The sequence below is a fragment of the Chrysochloris asiatica genome, unplaced genomic scaffold (assembly GCF_000296735.1).
Source record: "Chrysochloris asiatica unplaced genomic scaffold, ChrAsi1.0 scaffold00140, whole genome shotgun sequence".
In the NCBI taxonomy this organism is placed as follows: domain Eukaryota; kingdom Metazoa; phylum Chordata; class Mammalia; order Afrosoricida; family Chrysochloridae; genus Chrysochloris; species Chrysochloris asiatica.
The window spans coordinates 8,703,694-8,722,593 of NW_006408658.1; the positions used below are offsets into that span (position 1 = coordinate 8,703,694).

An 18,900-nucleotide genomic window follows, 5' to 3' on the forward strand; every position below is an offset into this window, starting at 1 on the left:
GGCTATTCTGAAGATCAAGAGAGTATATATGAAAGTACTTACTGTACAGTACTAGATACAAAGTTAAGGTGCTGGGAAGAGGAGAGGGGTTTCATTATTTGTAATGCAATGTTAATTGACTGATCAAAGTTTAGGCAAGCAGTCTTGCAGTTATTGGAGACTCAAAATGTTGGTTTTTAATAACATTCCAGGTTTTCCATTTCAGATAAAGATGATGACAAACTACAAGTCTGACCAACGTTTATTATCTTCTCAAGATAAAATGAAAGTTTACTGTAGGATTTTTTTTTTTTTTCCACTCCACTGCTGTTGAGATTTCAGAATTGATTTGAAATCTAGCACTATTTCCAAATAGATCATTTAGATGGAGCATCCTGTTACTTGGAAAAGAAATTCCAACATGTTCATTATGAGAGAAAATGACCCTCAATAAAAAAGATAATGTGGTACCAATGTTTGAATACAGATAATCAATGCTTAGAACAAGCTACTGATCTGCTTTGGTATTGCTAAATACACTTTTTTTGCAGAAGAACAAGTGTGCATCTATCTGGTTTTTACAATGCATCTATAAAGGTTTCATATTTCAAAATAGTGTATTTCTAACATTTGCTAATAAACCTCTATTATCCACATTTTGATGAGCCATAAACTATTTTTTTAACCAGCAATCATATCTTATTCTAAATGTCATTGGAAGACTAATGTGAATAAAAGTATGAATAATCTCACTACCATTAGAAAAGATCTCAGGAGAATTTGGGGATGGTGTTTACTTTTTTTTCTGTGAGGACATCCAAGCCATCTCTCATCTCTGAGGCTACATTTTCTGACCCACATCTCTCTCCTTTCTTTATCTCCTGATCTTTTCCCTTGTAACCTCTGGAATTTAAGGTTATAGCAAAACCCTCTATATATTCAACCTTTTCTGTGACTGTCCCCCTCATCTTCTTGCTGTAACTGAAATCTGATTCTCCCTGATGATGTTTCCTCTGCAGCCCTCTCAAATGGGGCTGTTCTTTTTCTCACTTCCCACTTACCACTGGGTCCTGAACCTCACTGTTGCTTTCAGATCCTCCACCGTATTAAACATCCAGTTTTGAATCTTGACTTTACTAGCAGTCCTCCTTGTAGCAACCATTTACTACTTTCCAGTACTCTCTCTTAGGTCTTAAAGATTGTGGTTCCTGGCTCACTGTTATTCTCACCAATAGTACTTTTGGAATAATTCTTGGTAATATCAGTAACTACATAAAAAGTGATTACAGAGAAGAGCATTGTGGAAATGAAGCACATATCAAAGAAAACATCTATGATGGTACCTTCTGGAAGAAAGCATATAGGAAAATCTGTGAAGCACACCACAGAAGAGCAAATTATCCATGCCTACAAGTTTAAGAATGTCAAGAAGAAGAATCTGAATGGTTCCAAGGAGGATTTTCTAGAAGGAAAGGCTCCAGCAATTGATAGGCATTTATCAATTGGTCTTCCACAGGAATGGTTGAAGAAGATCGGGGTGGGGGTGGGTGGGTGCGGGTTTGAAGAACAGAACATTTGGAGCTGACATTACCAAGGCACTTCTTGCAAAGAAAAAAAAGATTAGAACTGTATACCAAGGCTTCTTTTGAAAGCAATAACCAGAAAATTGAAAACACAACAAGAGGAAAGACAGAAGAAACTTAGCCAGGAATACTCTCAGCAGTTTCTGACTTTGTTTCAGCAGTGGGATATGGTTGCACAGAAAACTGAGGAGCAAGAAGAAAAACTAACTAATATGTTAGACAGCAACAAAAGATTTTTCAACAATGTAGAATTGTTCAGAGCAGTTAAAACAGTTCTATGAACAGTTTGTAAGGAGTATGGAGGAAATGGAGAAGAATTATGAAATAAATCTTCTGAATAGTGAGCAAAATGAACTTAGAAAAGATATGGCTATGTGACAGAAAAATTTATGATGGCTATTCAGCAGCAAGAGATAGCAAGTGTTATAAAGTCTCCCAAATCCATGTTACTCGGATGACTCTTTAAAGAACTTGCACCTAAGTAATACAAAATTATAACATTAGCTAAGGGTATGTAAAGGAGCTCTGGTAGCGTAGTGGTTACGAATCGGGCTGCGAACCTTAAGGCCAGCAGTTCGAAACTACCAGCCACTCAGAGGGAGAAAGATGAGGCGTTCTGCTCCCTTAAAGATTTACAGCCTCAGAAACCCTGTACAGGGTCGCTATGGGTTGGAACGGACTCGACGGCACTTAACAACAACAAAAACAACAAGGGTATGTAACTCTTTACAGTGGTTTAAAATTCAAGTTTAGATTATCACATCCTGTTATCATTAGCTTGTTAAATTGCTGTTGTTGTTAAGTGCCTTTGAGTTGGTTCCAACCCATAGCAACCCTGTATAGGGTTTCCAAGGAGACGCTGGTAAGCTTGAACAGCCAATCTCGCAGTTCAAAAGGCTCTGCAGTCTGGTACATTAACCCACAGCGCCACAACAGGACTTGTTAAGTACAAGACCCTATTTCTGTAAACCCTGAATAAAATCTAAAGAGTTTTGTGAGTGGCAGCAAATCTAAAGCTGTATGTGCCAGGCTTTCAGCTCTTTGGTATTAACCGTGAATTTTTCTCCCTCACACTGTCAATTAACTTCAATAAAAAAGATTATTTAAATTAAAAAAAAAAAAGATTACAACACTCTGGCCTCTTTGTTATTTGAATTCCCCTCTCTCCTCTACCAATCTTGACTTCATCCTAAATCTCTTCATTTCCATGGTTATACCCTTGACCTTGTCATCAATAATTAACAATAATCTTAATCTGAAACTTCTCATTCTCCAACTGCCACCTCATTTCCAGTTCATTCACTATAGTACTTTCCTTTATAATACTTTTTCAGTCTATCAGGACTTTTAATCTACTGATCCTAACCACATTTCATCGCCTATCCTAACTTCCTTCTCAACCTTTAATTCATTACTCTTAATACCATCTGGATTTTTATATTCACTCATCCCTCATCTCAAATCTGTTTAACCCTAGGTTCTTCCCCACTGCAGCTAATAGCAACTCCAACCATAAAAATATATATCTATCTATATATAATCTTGGTGTCATTCTTGCCTTCCCTTTTCTCACACCTTACAACTAGTTCAACAAATCTTTTGGGCTCTACCTCTAAAATATACACAGAATTCAATCAGTTCTCACCATCTCCACTTTCACCATCTTACTGTAAACCAACATCATCTCCCACTTGGATTAATGCAACTGCTTCCTAACTGTTCTCTTTACCTTTTGTTTCACCTTTTTCTAGCTAGTCTCAACACAGTAATCAGAGTTATTCAATGAAAGTCACATCAAGTCACTCTACCTAAAACCTTGATGATTTCCTATCTCACTCAGCAAAAAGAGCAAGTCTAGAAGTCCAAAAGCTCCCATAAAGATTTCTAGCCTTAGAAACTCTATACAGAGCTGCTATGAGTCAGAACCAACATGATGGCACATAACAACAGAAGCCCAACAAGATCTTCTTCCACCCCAGCCTTCTGATTTCTTCTATTACTCTCACCCTTATTCCATCACTTGAGCCATACTAGCTCCCTGCTGTTCCTTGAAACATGTCCAAGGATGTGTACTTGCTATTCTCTTTGCCTTGATCTTCTTCCAGTTTACTCTCACTTTCGTTCAAACCTTCATCCCTTGTTCTGTGACTCAGAAGACACAAATCATGAGTAATGAAAACTCTTAGTAACTGCCTACTGTTAATCCCAGATGACTTCACTGATGTTCTCCATTTCCTCATCTCACCCACTTAGGGTGTTATCAGGAGGGACCAGTCCCTGAAGAAGGACATTACCCCTGATAAAGTATAGGGTCAATTAAAAAGAGGAAGGCCCTCAACAAAAAAGGCCGACACAGTGGCTGCAACAATGGGCTCAACCATGACAATGGCTGTGAGTATGGCACAGGACCAAATTGTTTCATTCTGTTGTGCATGGGGTCGCTATGAGTCACAACCAACTGAATGGCACCTAACAACAACAACAACAAACAATTCTTCACCTTCAGGAACCAGTTGTTCCTGGAAGCACATACACAACTTTCATCTGGGAAGAGTAGGAGGTTAGGGGATAATGTGAGAGGAGAAAATAGCCCTTAGAGAGGAGAATCACAAACAAAAAGGAAATACGATGAAAGGTTACTATGGTAATACCATTTAATAGAAAGCAAACTTGTTAATGTTTGATCATCATCATGGTGGAGGCCTTTATGCTTGTATAGCTCTTGCATAGCTTCTATATCATGCTCTTAAATGGCACAATTCTCCCTGGCTTGGGAATTCCTGAGGGACTATCTTTTTCACTTCTGTGACCTCAGAATCCAGATAACATAGAGTACACTCTCTGTTCATTTTGTTAAACTGAACAGGCTATTTAAACATAATAATATTCAGCAATATTATATAAAATGATCAAGGGAGCATATCATTAAGTGACACCGAGTTTTGAACTTCAGTTTCTTATTTGTTCTCCTGTACTACACTTTTATTGCTGTCACAAGAGAACAATAACCCTCTCTCAGATTTCATCTCGTATCTGGGGCTCAGATCTTTTCCCCTACAGCTGCACTCAACAAGAAAAGATATCATAGATAGGATCTTCACAGGGCATGACAAGTCCCCAAACAAAACCCTAACAAGCTGGCAAGTCCCATATTCAAGTAAGTATGTCCCCCAATTCTTTTCTACCACCACTCCTTTTGTTCACTCCCTTGATTCCTTTGTGTTCATGCCTGACTGTCCAATTTGTGAGCAAAGGCCATGTCAGATCCTTTTATTCCTCTTATCTCCTAGAACAGGACTTAGCACATCACAGGTACTTTGTGAATATTTGATAAATTAAAACTGCTAAAAGCCAAAAAAAAAAAATATTAAAAGAGCACTTTTTGAGTTTTTAATGCACTTCTGGTGTGGCACCATAGGATAAACAATGGACTGCCAACCACAAGGTCTGAAGAACAAACTCACCTCACCAGCCACTCCTCAGAAACCCTACACAGGGTCACTATGAGATGGAAGCAACTCGACCTTGACTATACCTAACAACAACAAAGCACCTCAAAGAAGAGAAGTAACTTTATCCCAACTCCTCATACTCTGAGCCCAGTGTTCCTTCCATCATGTCATAATATTCATTATACTTCTGAGGGACAAGAAGAAAGTTGAGGCAAGAAAGAAGAATCAAGAAAGACAAAAAGATGGTTACATATTTAAATTAATAACTAACAAGAAGATAGCACCTCACATCCTGAATAAATAAGCAAACATGCCATCCATATCAGAGCAAAAACCTTCGTTTAAAATGTTTAATAACATTCTACTGTGGATCATCGGTTAAAGGCATAGATGTTGAGAGAATAAGATACACTTATGAGACACAAAGTCTAGTAGCAGAAGAGATAACCCCAACACTCAGAGCTTAAAGTCCTGGTTATAGGCAAAATGAGATAAGCAGTTTGAATTTGTAATTCAGATAATAATTTTTACACTAGGTTAAGGGAATTTTACAGGTAACTTGGCCATCAATACAGCTGTCATGCGAGTTCAAAGAAGGGGAGGAAGGATCACTTTGACTCTGGGTATGCATTTTTAGGTTTGCTAGTTTGTATTTTTGTTGTTTTTGTGAAAACTGTGGCAATGTAAGAAGGGAATAGACTTGGAGACTCATAGGAGATGGAGAAGGTAAAGAAAACAGAACAGGTGAGGACAGTTCCAAAGACTCAAACTGCCCTCTACATCAACATCAGGGGTGGGAAACCTTTCATCTGCCAAAATTTATAACATTATTCGCAGGCCATACAAAATTATCCACTTAAAAATTAACCTGTTAAATCTGGTCAAACATTTAATTAACTCACCCCTGAAGTGACTAAGGAGCTCTGGTAGCGTAGTGGTTATGAATCGGGCTGTGAACCTCAGGGTCAGCAACTGGAAACTACCAGCTTTCTGCTCCCATAAAGATTTACAGCTTTGGAAACCCTGTACAGGGTCGCTATGAGTCGGAACCAACTCCATAACACAAAACAGCAACAACAAAGTGATGGCTGGAACTGTGGTTGCCTTGGCAGGGTCAGAACCAATTATTTGGAGGGCCTTATTCAGCCCACAGCCTGGATATTCCCCACCCCTTCTCTATATGAAGTTCTGCAGATCCCTCTAGCTTCAACTACTGAGTCTGTCCTCTGTTTCTACCACGCTTACTGACATCCCCATGCCAGGCCTGCTTCAAGTTAAAAGACCTAGTTGTTTATGTGACTGCTTCCTTCCTGGGCTATGAGTCTGGTAAAAGCCTAGGGTGTCTGGCTAACTATGGAATTGCACACATGTCTACACCAGAACACATAAGTACACACCCGTATACCTCAGAGATGTTGTAGGTTCAGTTCCAAACCACTACAATAAAGTGAATTAATAAAGGGAGTGACACAAATTTTTTGTTTCCCTTATAGTTTATGCTTATGCTATACTGTTGTCTATTACGTGTGCAATTTGTTGTTGTTGTTGTTAAGTGTCACTGAGTCAGTTCTGACTTATAGGGACCCTGTATTGAGTTTCTGAGGAGCAGCTGATGAACTGTTGACCTTATGATTCAAATTGACCTTGCTGTCCAGTGCATTCACACCAGCACACAAAGTGTGCGATAGCACTATGAAAAAGTTTGAAATGTTGTGATAATTACCAAAGTGTGACACAGAGATACAAACTTATATAAGCACATAGTGGACGTAGGACTGCCACAAACCTTCAATTTGTTACCAAATTAAAAAAAACTATGGTATGCTCTGTGAAGCACAATAAAGCAAAATACAATAAAACAAGGTATGCTTATGTTGTTGTTAAATGCCGTTGAGTTGGTTCTGACCCATAGTGACCCTGTATAGGGTTTCCGAGGAGTGACTTGTGAGCTTGAACCGCTGACCTTGCAGTTCAAACGGCTTTGCAGTCTGGCGCATTAACCCACAGTTTAACTAAATTGAACCAAAGAACATTATAACTTGGAAGAATCTCAAAGATCATTTACTACAACTCCTCCATTTTGCAAATTATAAAAACAGAAACCAAGTGATTTGCTCAAAGTCACAAAGCAAATCAATAACAAATCCAGACTGTACTTCACACTCAGGGCTCAACCCACTAACCTGATGTGAAAAAGTCACTCTTCTACCCATAAAACAAGAGATTGCCTCTGTTTACTATTCTTTTCAGACAACTGGGCCCTTGCAGTGGGAGGTCTAAGGCTCTGCATCAGAAATTTCAGCATTCCAAACAGTTGAGACTGATGACCAGGTCAAGTCCTTTGTTTCAGGTAGGGCTCCCAACTGGTTCATTCTGGTTCAGCCCCCTGCTGAGAATTTGCCTTTCCACCCTAGATATACAGAATCAGAATTTGTATTTTATCAAGAGCCCTAGGGTTCAAACTAGTTTGAAAACGGCTCAGAAAAATCTGGCAGAACCATCCTTGTTAGATACAAAGGCCCCTGGACACTCTGGGCTGCAGGCCTGGACAAAGAATCAGGAAGAGTTTTATTGTGATGAAGCTGGAAACAAACTGGGGTGTTGAAGAGTGAAGAAGTAAGATTCCTATCCAGCAGACAACAACACTGAGAAAGCACATACTTATCTTATGTACTTTATTATACATATGTATTAGATTTTTAATAGAGGACGCAATCACAAGGTTTAAATGTCAAGTACTTGAAAAGTAGATTGTAAAGTCTTCCTTCTGCTTTCATTTGTTAAGTTCCAATCGTCCAATATGTCTATTTCTATAATATTCATATTAGCCTATACATTTCAAAACAAATAATATAGATACAAATACATTTTGCTTAATCCCTCATTCTTATACAAATGGTAGTATAAAACACAAATTTCTTTATTTTCTATTTTTCAACCATGGAAGCAGTTTTAGAAGGAAGGAGATTGTATTAGAAGCTAAAGACTCAGGAAATGGGAGAGAGGGTAATTTCAGGACTCTGTTAAGACTCCCCAGGGAAGCACCTGTTTAATTTGAGGCTTAATGGTATAGACATCACATAAAACAAACTGGAAACCATGTGATGTCAAAAATAACCCAATAAAGAATAATGTAGCTGAAGTGATCCAGGCCTCCTCCTTTTCCACCTTGGCAGGCCACTCACCACTAACCACTACCAGAATCACCTGGGGCACTTAGTTAAAACATTGATTCTTTAGGCCCCACACCAAATCTATGAAATCAGACCTTGTCGGATCTGAATTTGAAAGGACACCCCCTCCCCAAGTATTTCTGATATATGTTCAAATTTAAAAACTGCTGGCTTTAAAATAAAGTTGAAGCCTTATTTTGGCATCTTGAATCTTCCATGACCCAATTCCTATCTCTTCATTCTTACTAGTTGCTTCTTCTTGAACTGTGGGCTGTGCTATCCAATGCAATAGCCATTAGCTGCATGTGACTACCGAGCACTTGAAATGTAGCTACCAATTGCCATTCAGTTGATTCCAACTCATGGCAGCCCCACGTGTACCAGAGTAGAACCATGCTCCATAGGATTTCCAATGGCTAATTTCTCAAAGCACACTACCTTCATTAGAGGTGCCTTTAGATAGACTTGGCTCGAGACTACAATGTTGAACAATGTAGGAGCAGAACAAAAGTAGAGTCCCCAGAAGAGAAAGCCAGGCCAAAGCAAAAACTCACACTATTCCATTTAACCTTTTCCTGAAAAAGTCAAATGTGAGAATTCATTCAATCACTTACTCATTTAACAAAAGTTAGTTGTTTATTATGTGCCAGGTACTATTTAGGTAATTGGGATATGTTGTTGTTCAGTGCCATCGGGTCAGTTCCAACTCATAGTGACCCTGTATAGGATTTTTGAGGAGCAGCTAATGGGTTTGAACCACCGACCTTGCGGTTCAATCCTACCTTCAGTCCAGGGCATTACCCTGCAGGGCCACATCAGGACTCTAATGGGGATACTGTTGTTGTTAAATGCCACGGATCTAGTCAAATCAGTTCCGACTCATAGCAACCCTGTATAGAATCTCTGAAGAGCAGCTGGTGAGTTTCAACTGCCAACCTTGTAATGTGCAGTCCAGTGCTGATATTACAGTTACACACCAGGAGTCCTATTGTTGTTATTGTTAAGTGCTGTCCAGTAGGTTCTGACTCACAGAAACCCTTGTAGAGGGTTTCCAAGGAGTGGTTGGTGAGCTTGAACCTCCAACCTTGTGGTTCAAACCAACCTTGCAGTCCAGCACATTAACCCACAGTGCCACACTAGGAGTCCTATAGCAATGAACAAAACCAACATCCCTGCTATCAAGCTTACAAAAGTTAAGAGCAAAAATCTGAAGTCAGAGAGCTTAGGTTCACATTACAGCTTCACTGCTAATCACCTATGTGTTTTCCTGAAAATCATTTTACATTTTGATGCCTCCGTTTTTTTATTCTGTAAAATGAGGATAAAACTATTACTGTCTAATAAAGTTTCTGTAAGAATTAAATTAGTTAATATATGCAAAGTACTTAGAACAGTGCCTGCCTGATATGTAAGTATTAACTGTTACATTAATAGCTGTATTTTTTTGTTCTTATGAATGGAAAGTGAGACAATGAACAAATAGCATAAAAATGTTTCTAATCAGTGTAGAGAAAAATAAAGCAAGGTAAAGGGATACGGACTGCCAGGACAATTTTTAAGAGAGCAAGCAGGAAAAGTCTCACTCAAATGGTGATACCTGAAAAGAGATCTGAAGAAGGAAAGGGAACATGCCATGCAGATATTTAGGGTAGAATTTAATGCCCCAGGAAGGAACCTGGCACACTTAGTGGTACAGTAGTTAAGCACTCAGCTGCTAACCAAAAGATCAGTGGTTCAAACTCCCCAGGTGCTCTGCAGGAGAGATTTGACAGTCTGCTTAGTAAAGATCACAGTCTTGGAAACTCTATGGGGCAGTTATACTCTGTACTTTAGGGTTGCTATGAATTAAAATCTGCTCGACAGCAATGAGTTGTTTTTTGGGGGGCTGGGGGGTATTTGGTATTACTACAGTATTGAGGTTCAATCTAAGGAAACCATCCAAGATCAATCGTATGGTTAATAAATGAGCCTAGAGGACTAATTCCAAACACTTCTCCACTACTAGATCCTATTTGACCTCCATACCTTTCTGCAGTGAGCCAACAATCCTTTTCATGACAATTTCCCCTTCTAGTGCTGAAATTTATCAATTCAATATGACTAGACAAACTCTCTGTTGTTATTAAGTGCTGTTAAGTTGGCTCCAACTTACCATGACCCTGGTATGACCATCTGGTGAGTTTGAACTGCTGACCGTGTGGTTCGCAGTCCAGTGCTGATCTTACAGCGACACATCAAGATCGAAATGGCACAGGCCATTAACTCACCTTGTCCAGTCTGATTATGTCCACTTTCACCAGTCCATTCTTAAGCAGCTCCACACCAGGACCTCAATATTAAGCTCCAGGTTGAGCACAGAAAACAGGCATTTTTAAAAACCAACAAGCCTCAAACATCAGGAAGAAGGTAAATTGTACATCAGAAATAAAGGCCACTGCTTCTAGCCAGGCCGTTGAGGAAAAAGCTCTGCTAGATGGGAACACTGAAGGGAAACTGTGATCAAAGGTAGGTTCAATCTACTAAACCTTTAATCTAACCTTGATACACAAAATAAACAGAAATACAGGAAAGGGATTTGTGAAATGAAACCTCATGTCCTTTCTTTATCTGTAAAGAAGTCAGTAATTCAAAATACTTTCAACAATATTTCTCTGTATGTTTTAACCATACTCGTGAAATCTCTATGAAAATATTGGAATTTTTTTCCAGAAAATGATTAGCACTGCCAGAATCAAGAGACTCCAGTCTTCCACTAAAACTTACTAGAAAATGCACTTCCCCTCACTAGGCCCCAGTGCCATCATCAGTTATTAGACGCTAGACTAGATATTTTCTAAAGGGTCCATCTCCAGTCCTTTAAAACATACTATATTAATAATAATGTTGATGTGGTACTGTAGGATAAGTAACTGAAAGGTCAGCAGTTCAAACCCATGAGTTGGAATCGACTGATAGCTCTTAACAACATGTTAAAATGAAACAGTACTCATGTACCTTCAAACTCAGACCCAAAATTCACTCACTTAAGCAGTCAAGAATTTAAACAATGTATTGCATTAGGCAAATGTGCTGTACAATATCTCCTTAAAGTGTTCAAGAGCAAAGATGTCAGTCTGAGGACTAAGGTGAGCCTGACCCAAGTCATGGTACTTTCAATAACCTCATAAATATGTGAAAGTTAGACAGTGAATAAGGAAGACCATAGAAGAATTGATGCATTTAAACTAGGGTGTTGGAGGAGAATAGTAAAAGTGCCATGGATTATCAACAGAACAAATAGATCTGTGTTGGAAGAAGTGCAGCCAAAAAGCTTCCTGCAAACCAGGATGGCTAGACTTAGCCTATCATACTTTAGACACAATGTCAGGAGGGACCAGTCCCTGGAGAAGGATATCATATTTGAGAAAGTATAGGGTTGGAAAAAAAGAGGAAGACCCCCAACTAGATGGATTGGCACAGTGGCAGCAGCAATGGGCTCAAATGTAGCAATGACTGACTGTGAGGTTGGCAAAGGACTAGGCAGTGCTTCATTCTATTATGCATAGAGGTCATTACGAGTAAGTACCAACTTGATGGCACTTAACAACAATAAACATTTACTCATTCAAAATACATTTATTGAGTATCAACAGTAAGTTGTGTTGTTGTTGCTGTTAAGTGCTGCAGAGTTGGTTCCAACTCATAGCAACCCTGTATTAGGTTTGTACCACCAACTTTGGGGTTAGCAGTCCAGTGCTTATCTTACAGTGCCACATCAATAACCAGGAGTTAGGCACTGAAAATACAAATTTACCAAATAGATAAATTCATTAAGTTTCATATGTCTTTCTTTTTGCTCATGTATATAACATTTTTTCACTCATATATAATAAAAATTTCCAGTTGTGTTCCTACTAAAAACCAAAATTGGCTCTTAAGTTTCTGTAGTTTAAAGGGGGGAGAAGGAAATACCACACTTAAGAAAACTATGGCTCTCTTATTATCTATGCTATACTTTTAAAACTTCAAAACAGAACAATATAAAACCATCCCTAAGAAATTGTAGCTCACACTGCTCTTTTCCTTATTTAAATCATTCTGAAACTGAACTGCCCATTCATGGTATTTTTCCCACTTTCTACCTGGTAGGAGTATCTCTAATTGTACAAATGTGTTGTTTTTTGTTGTGGTTTTTTTTTGTTTGTTTGTTTGTTTTAATCTGAACATTAGTTTCTGATTCTTAGCTTTCTTTGCATCTCCAATAAGACTTAAAATAATTTACTTGTAAATCATACGACGACAAATCTGAAGGAATGCGAGGAAGTTTATCTTACTAAAGAACAGTTAAGTGCCATCAAATCATGTCTGACTCATAGCAACCCTGTATAGGGTTTCCAAATGAGCAGTTGGTGAGTTTGAACCGCCAACCTTGATGTTCAAACCGACCCTGTGGTTGAGTGCTTATCTTACAGTACCATACCAAGACTAAGACAGTTAAAAATAAAAATGAATACACCCACAACTGCAGATAATATCCACTTGACATGGCTTCAATGACTGGATGATCAGCGCTCAACCAGAAGAGGAAAGAAAAGGAAAAAAGAGTAATCTGATACAATTTGATGAACTTGACCTACACCTATGTGTGTAGCTCAAAAGAGGGAACGAATCTTTACAGCAAGGATCATTCCCACCCCCTCCATACACAGAATAGATTGGGATGGGCAACTTGGACATTGGCTACCCAAAATGGGGTGTGGGGGGGGTGGTAACAAAGGCAAGAAGTGACTGGCTTACAAGCTTTCAAGAGGGAGCCTAGATCCAGAGGGTGTGGGGAAGGTAGACTCTCCACTGAGTAGTAACCAATCTGTCTAGGTGGGGTTGATGAAAGGAGACACGGATGGCTCTCTTGTGATACAATGGTGAATAACTGTCATCAGGACTGATTGTGAGCAAAAGGAGGGGAGTGATTAACTTTGCAGTCTAGAAGCAGAGGTCCCTGGGACCACCAAGGGAGAAGAGTAGAGAGTGGACCCTACACAGAGAAGCAGTGACACCAGAGATAGAGGCGGAGATGATGACGTGGAGAGATGGAGCGGCTGGAGACTTTAGACACAGAGAGGGAGAGAGGCTGTGTGATGACAACTGGGGACAGGCTTGCAGGGTGTACACTTTGGTTGGTTGATGATTCATGGAGGGGACTGTAACCATGACAAGGAAATGATATACAATAGGATGAATGTAAAGCCACTGTTCTCCCATGTAAACTATCACATCATTCACAATAAAACATTTTTTTAAATTCACCTAAAAAAAAAAAAAAGAATACAAACCACCAAGGAGAGACATTTTAAGTCAAATGATAAAAATCTAAGTCTGTATCTACCAATAGAGCCCTGGTGTCACAACGTGCTTAAATGAGAACCCAATATTGGCGGCTTTCCAGAAGACAGACCTGAAGATCTAGTCCTATAGGATTAAAGTCTAGGAAACCCTACAGGGTAGTTCTACTCTGTCACCTGGAGTTGCTATAAATAAAATTTGATTCAGGGACATCTAGCAATAATATATCTACCATATAAGTGCCATGTGATGACTGGCAAGTTATAACCTCTCAGCAGTCTCAGCTTGCTCATGTGTAAATGAAGATATGATGTCCATACCTTAGCGGTTAAGAGAATCAGCTTAGGAGCCAGGCTTATCCTACAGTTGGATTCAAATCATAGCTTCACCACATATTCACTGTGTGACCTTGGACTTGTTAATTCATCTCTTTGGGCATCAGTCTCTTCATTTGGATAATATCACTCCTATACAGCTGATGAAAAATTAAATGAAATAAACACTTAGCGCAGTGTCTGGTGGTGGTGGTTGTTAGGTGTCCTTGAGTCAGTTCTGACTCATAGCCACCCTAACCAAACAGAATGAAACACTGCCCTGCCCTGCAAAATCCTCACAATTGTTGTTAGGTTTGTGTCCACTGTTGCTATCATCGTCATCTCCAGGTTGTTTTTGAAGATATTATATAGGGCGGAAAGGTTCTGAAATTTAAAGTGCTATGAAAATACTTGAAATGATTATTTCTATCACTCACATCTAAAATTATGGGGGCAGATTAATAACAATAAGGAAAAACTTGTTCAAAGCGGAGTTGTCTTAAATAACTTTAACTATAGTCTTGGTATGGAATCCTGATGTGGCATTGTAGGATAAGAAATGGACTGCTAACCACAAACTCAGCAGCTCAAACCCATCAGCTGCTCCTTGGAAACCCTATCCAGGGTAGCTATGAGTTGGAATGAACTAGATGGCACTTAACAACAACATAGTTGCTTACAAAGGATCTCTGGTAGCATAGTGGTTACGAATCGCACAAACCTCATGGTCAGTAGTTCGAAACTAACAGCTGTTTCACAGGAGAAAGATGAGCCTTTCTGTTCCTATAAAGATTCACAGCCTTGGAAACCCTGTATAGGGTTGCTATGAGTCGGAACTGACTCCACATCACAACAACAACAACAACAGTTGCTTACAGCTCTCTTTTTTCTAATTCTTGCCTACTTTCAAACAGCTTTAATACACAGCAAGATTAGGAGTGGAAATGCAAGCTGTGTACTTGAAACTGATAGGAAAAGTGAGGTTTTTCTAGCAACTTGGGACAAAAGTGCCATGCCTCCTCCTTCAAACCCTTCAGAACAGGCTTTTCCCAGGACTGCCTGTGCAGGAATTGAGATAATCTATAGCTTCGGGAAGGCTAAATGAAACTGAAGCAGCTGGTTGTGTTTACTTTTGTTTTTTTTCTGATACTATAGGATTACAATAGCCAAGGTAACCCTATGTAGGGTCAAGGAACTGACTCCATGGCACACAATCACCACCACCACTAGAATACAATGGTGTCTCTGGGCCTGTGTGTTATTCTACAAGATGACAAGAAGTAGAGTCAGGACATAAAAGCAGCAGAGGGCAGAAAAAAGGACAGGACACAAGAAGCCGAAAGCCAGAGTAGTAGAATCACCAATAGAAACCGTTTTAGGCACATGTTTGAAATAAGCCAACAGGTGTGCAGTCAATGGCATAATTATGTTTTGATTATGTTTTAACCCTGTGCATATGAAGAACGTTAAAGAAAAGATCTGTCTCATATATACAGAATCCTAAAATGCCAACTAGAAGAGCCTTTAGACATGATCTACTCAAGCATTATTGTCATTATGGATTCAAGAACTAAGGACCAGAGAGGTTAAGAAGCTTACCAAAGTCACACAGGTAAGCCAAGGGGCAAAGCTGGGAATCAGAACCCATGACTAGGCTGACTGTGGACTTGAGAACAAAGTTATGTACAAAAGGAATACATTAAGAATCTTATCATTTACAAGCAATTCCCCAGAGAGAGTTTAAGAATCTGTAAATTTACAAATCCACTAACTGTAGAACATTCATGGTGGCCACTAAGTAGGAGGCATTCCTTAACTAAGTAACACCCATCCACTACTTTTCAAATGCTCGCCTCAGGAAAATGAGAAATTATTACATTTTATGAACCTCTGAGGCTGCTCAAGAATACTGAAAGCTGCATATATTAAGTTTATTAAAGTGAAATATCAGCAACAAAGTCCAGAGACACAATCTCTCTTTGAAGAGGGAACACATCGCCAGTGGTGTTAATGGAAATAAAAATTAAATCTTCAAATCTACAATTCTAGGCTCTTTACAACCTAGTCTTAACCTCTACCCTCTAACACTCCTCACCTTTTGACAATGTTCTAGCCAAAATGGACAGGTACTTGGCTTTCCACTTTCTTCCATAAACCTGTGTCATTCCTGTAAGTTCAAAACAGTCCTTCATGCCCAGCTCAACATTTCCATCTCCAAGAGGCTTTCTCTAAAAGGCCCACATCAAAGTGATCTCTCTCTCTCTCCTCTTTGACTCTGAAGTCTTCTCATCTTTTTTTTTCTAACATCTACCACTGTCTTACAGCCTCCGCCCCAGCATTACTTAATTCCGTCTCAGCTCTGACCAGTCTAGTTAATTTTCTGCCGGGGCAGCCAACATTCACTGCCTCTGCAGCTTTGCTTTGTACTGTTCTACCCCTACTCAGATCATACCAATCCAGTTATACTATAGTAGAAAGATTTGGGCCCAGGAGAGCTGAGTTGGAACCCTTGTTGTTAGGTGCTGTCAAGTCAGTAGCTACTCTTAGTGACCTTATTGCACAATATAACGAAACACTGCCTGGTCCTGCGCCAACCTCACAATCATGATATCCTTCTCTAGGGAATGGTCCCTCCTGACAATTTGCCGAAACATAAGCGGTGAAGTCTGGCCATCCTGCCTTCTAAGAAGCATTCTGGGTATACTTCTTCCAACACAGATTGGTTAGTTCTTTTGGCAGTCCATGGTACTTTTAATATTCTCTCCCAACACCATAACTCAAATGCATCAATTCTTCTGCAGTCTTCTTTATTCAGTGTCCAACTATCACATGCACATGAGGTTACTGGAAATACCATGGCTTGGGTCAGGCACACCTTAGTTCTCAAACTGACATCTTTGCTCTTTAACACTTTACAGAGGTCTTATGCAACAGATCTGCTTAATGCAATATGTTGTTTGAACTCTTAACTGCTGCTTCCATGAGTGTTGATAATTGATCTGAGCAAAATGAAGTCCTTGACAACTTCAATCCGTTCTCCATTTACATTGATGTTATTTATTGGTCCAAGTGTGAGGATTGTTGTTTTCTTTACATTGAGGTGCAACCTATACCGAAGGCTATAGCTTTGATCTTCATACTTTAAGTCTTCTTCACTTTCAGCAAGCAAGGTTATATCATCTGCACATAGCAGGCTGTTAATGGGTCTTCCTCCAACCCTGATGCCACGCTCTTCTTCATATAATCCAGCTTCGAATTATTTGTTGAGCATACAGATGAAATAAGTATGGTGAAAGAATACAACCCTTGCATACACCTTTCCTAATTTTAAACCATTCAAACGTTCCCTTGTTCTGTTCAAACAAATGCCTCTTGGTGTACGTACAGATTTCTCATGAGCACAATTAAGTGTTAAATACTCATTCTCCACAATGTTATCCATTGCTTGTCATGATCCATACAATTGAAAGCCTTTGCACAGTCAATAAAGCACAGGTAACATCTTGCTTTCAGCCAAGATGCATCTGATGTCAGCAATGATATCTTTAGTTCCACGTCCTCGCCTGAATCTGACTCGTATCTCTGGCACTTCCCTGTCAGTGTACTGTTGCAACCATTTTATAATTATCTTCAGCAAAACTTTACTTGTGTGATATTACCTGATGATTTCCACATTCTGCTGGGTCATGTCTCTTTGGAATGGGCACAAATATGGATGTCTTCCAATCAGTTGGCCAGGTAGCTATCTTCCAAATTTCTTGGCATAGATAAGTGAGTGCCTCCATTGCCACATCAGTTTATTTAAAGATTTCAATTTGTATTCCATCAAATCCAAGAGGTTTGTTGTTTGCCAATGCCTTCAGTGGTCATTAAGAACACAAGAAACAAGAAAAAGATCAAAATGGATGTCAGAAGAGACTCTGAAACTTGCTCTCTCCAGCACAGAGGTGCTAAAGCAAATGGAAGAAATGAGGCAGTAGAAGAGCTGAATAGAACATTTCAAAGGGCAAAATACTGAATGACGCAGAATGCATCAAAATAAGATAGAAGGAATACACAGAGTCAATGTACTAAAAAGAAATGGTTGATGTTCAACCATTTCAAGAGGTAGCATATGATCAAGAGCCATTGATATTAAAGGAAGAAGTCCAAGGTGCACTGAAGTTGGAACTCTACACCCTCCATCGTTTCCTAGCCAAGATTCCCACCTAAATCTCCCTAGCTCATGCAAGGAGGCAACACATCCTTCATATGCAAAGCCAGATAACAACTACTAATTAAACAATTCTTAGAGGTTATACCTAAAATAAGGTATACCAAGACATGATCTATGCCCTCTAAAGTATATCATCTTTATGGGAAAAGAGATCGTAGCAGAGCTTGATGGGGAAAAACTGGCCTGGAGTCAAGGCATTGGAGTCCTGGTCTCATTTCTACCACAAAATCTGTGCAAGTTGAGTAACCAACTTTCCTTTATCAGGCCTTAGCTTTCCTCCTCTGTGAAATGAGTACGGGTTAGATTCATGGTTTTTAAGGACCTTACCAACTTGTATATTCTGTGGAAAATAACCACAGTACTAGCTCATTCATGCAGCAAACCAAAAGGGGAGACTAATGTAACTAAAAGAAAGTTGCTGGATTCAATGGAAGCGGCTTTGTGACTGCCAGATCCAAATGAAAGCAAGAGGAGAAGGAAGGGGGGAGGTGTAAGAAAGTTGAAGCCAGATGATGAATGCATCTGCTGCTAGGAGGTCATGGTTAATCACAGCAACACTTCTCATTCAAGAAGCTGTCCACAACCCTTCATTCAGGTCCTAAGGTCCCATCCCACACAAAGGAACCTCGCGGTCCAGCAGGGAGAGGTACTAGTCAGGAGCCTGGCAATATATACAATGGACAAAGCCAAATGGGGCAAAGTCCATCTTGCCTAGAGCCAAGGCTACATCTTAGATCTTTTCAGGTTTTTTCTTCCCAGAGTAGGTAATGGGAAGCAAGGACAGCAGGGCACTGATAGGAGTTGAATTTTTCAAACCATGTAATAAGTCTCAAAACTCAGCCAATGAAAATATGTTTGTTT

General features: G+C 39.5%; 1 protein-coding gene and 1 pseudogene across 1 annotated transcript in view; one reads left to right on the plus strand and one right to left on the minus strand.

Moving 5' to 3' along the window:
* FAM168A (family with sequence similarity 168, member A) overlaps window positions 1-18,900 on the minus strand; it is a 268,500-nt gene that overhangs the window by 119,452 nt on the left and 130,148 nt on the right. The gene's annotated exons all lie outside the window — the stretch shown is intronic.
* LOC102839132 lies at window positions 1,316-1,955 on the plus strand (annotated as a pseudogene).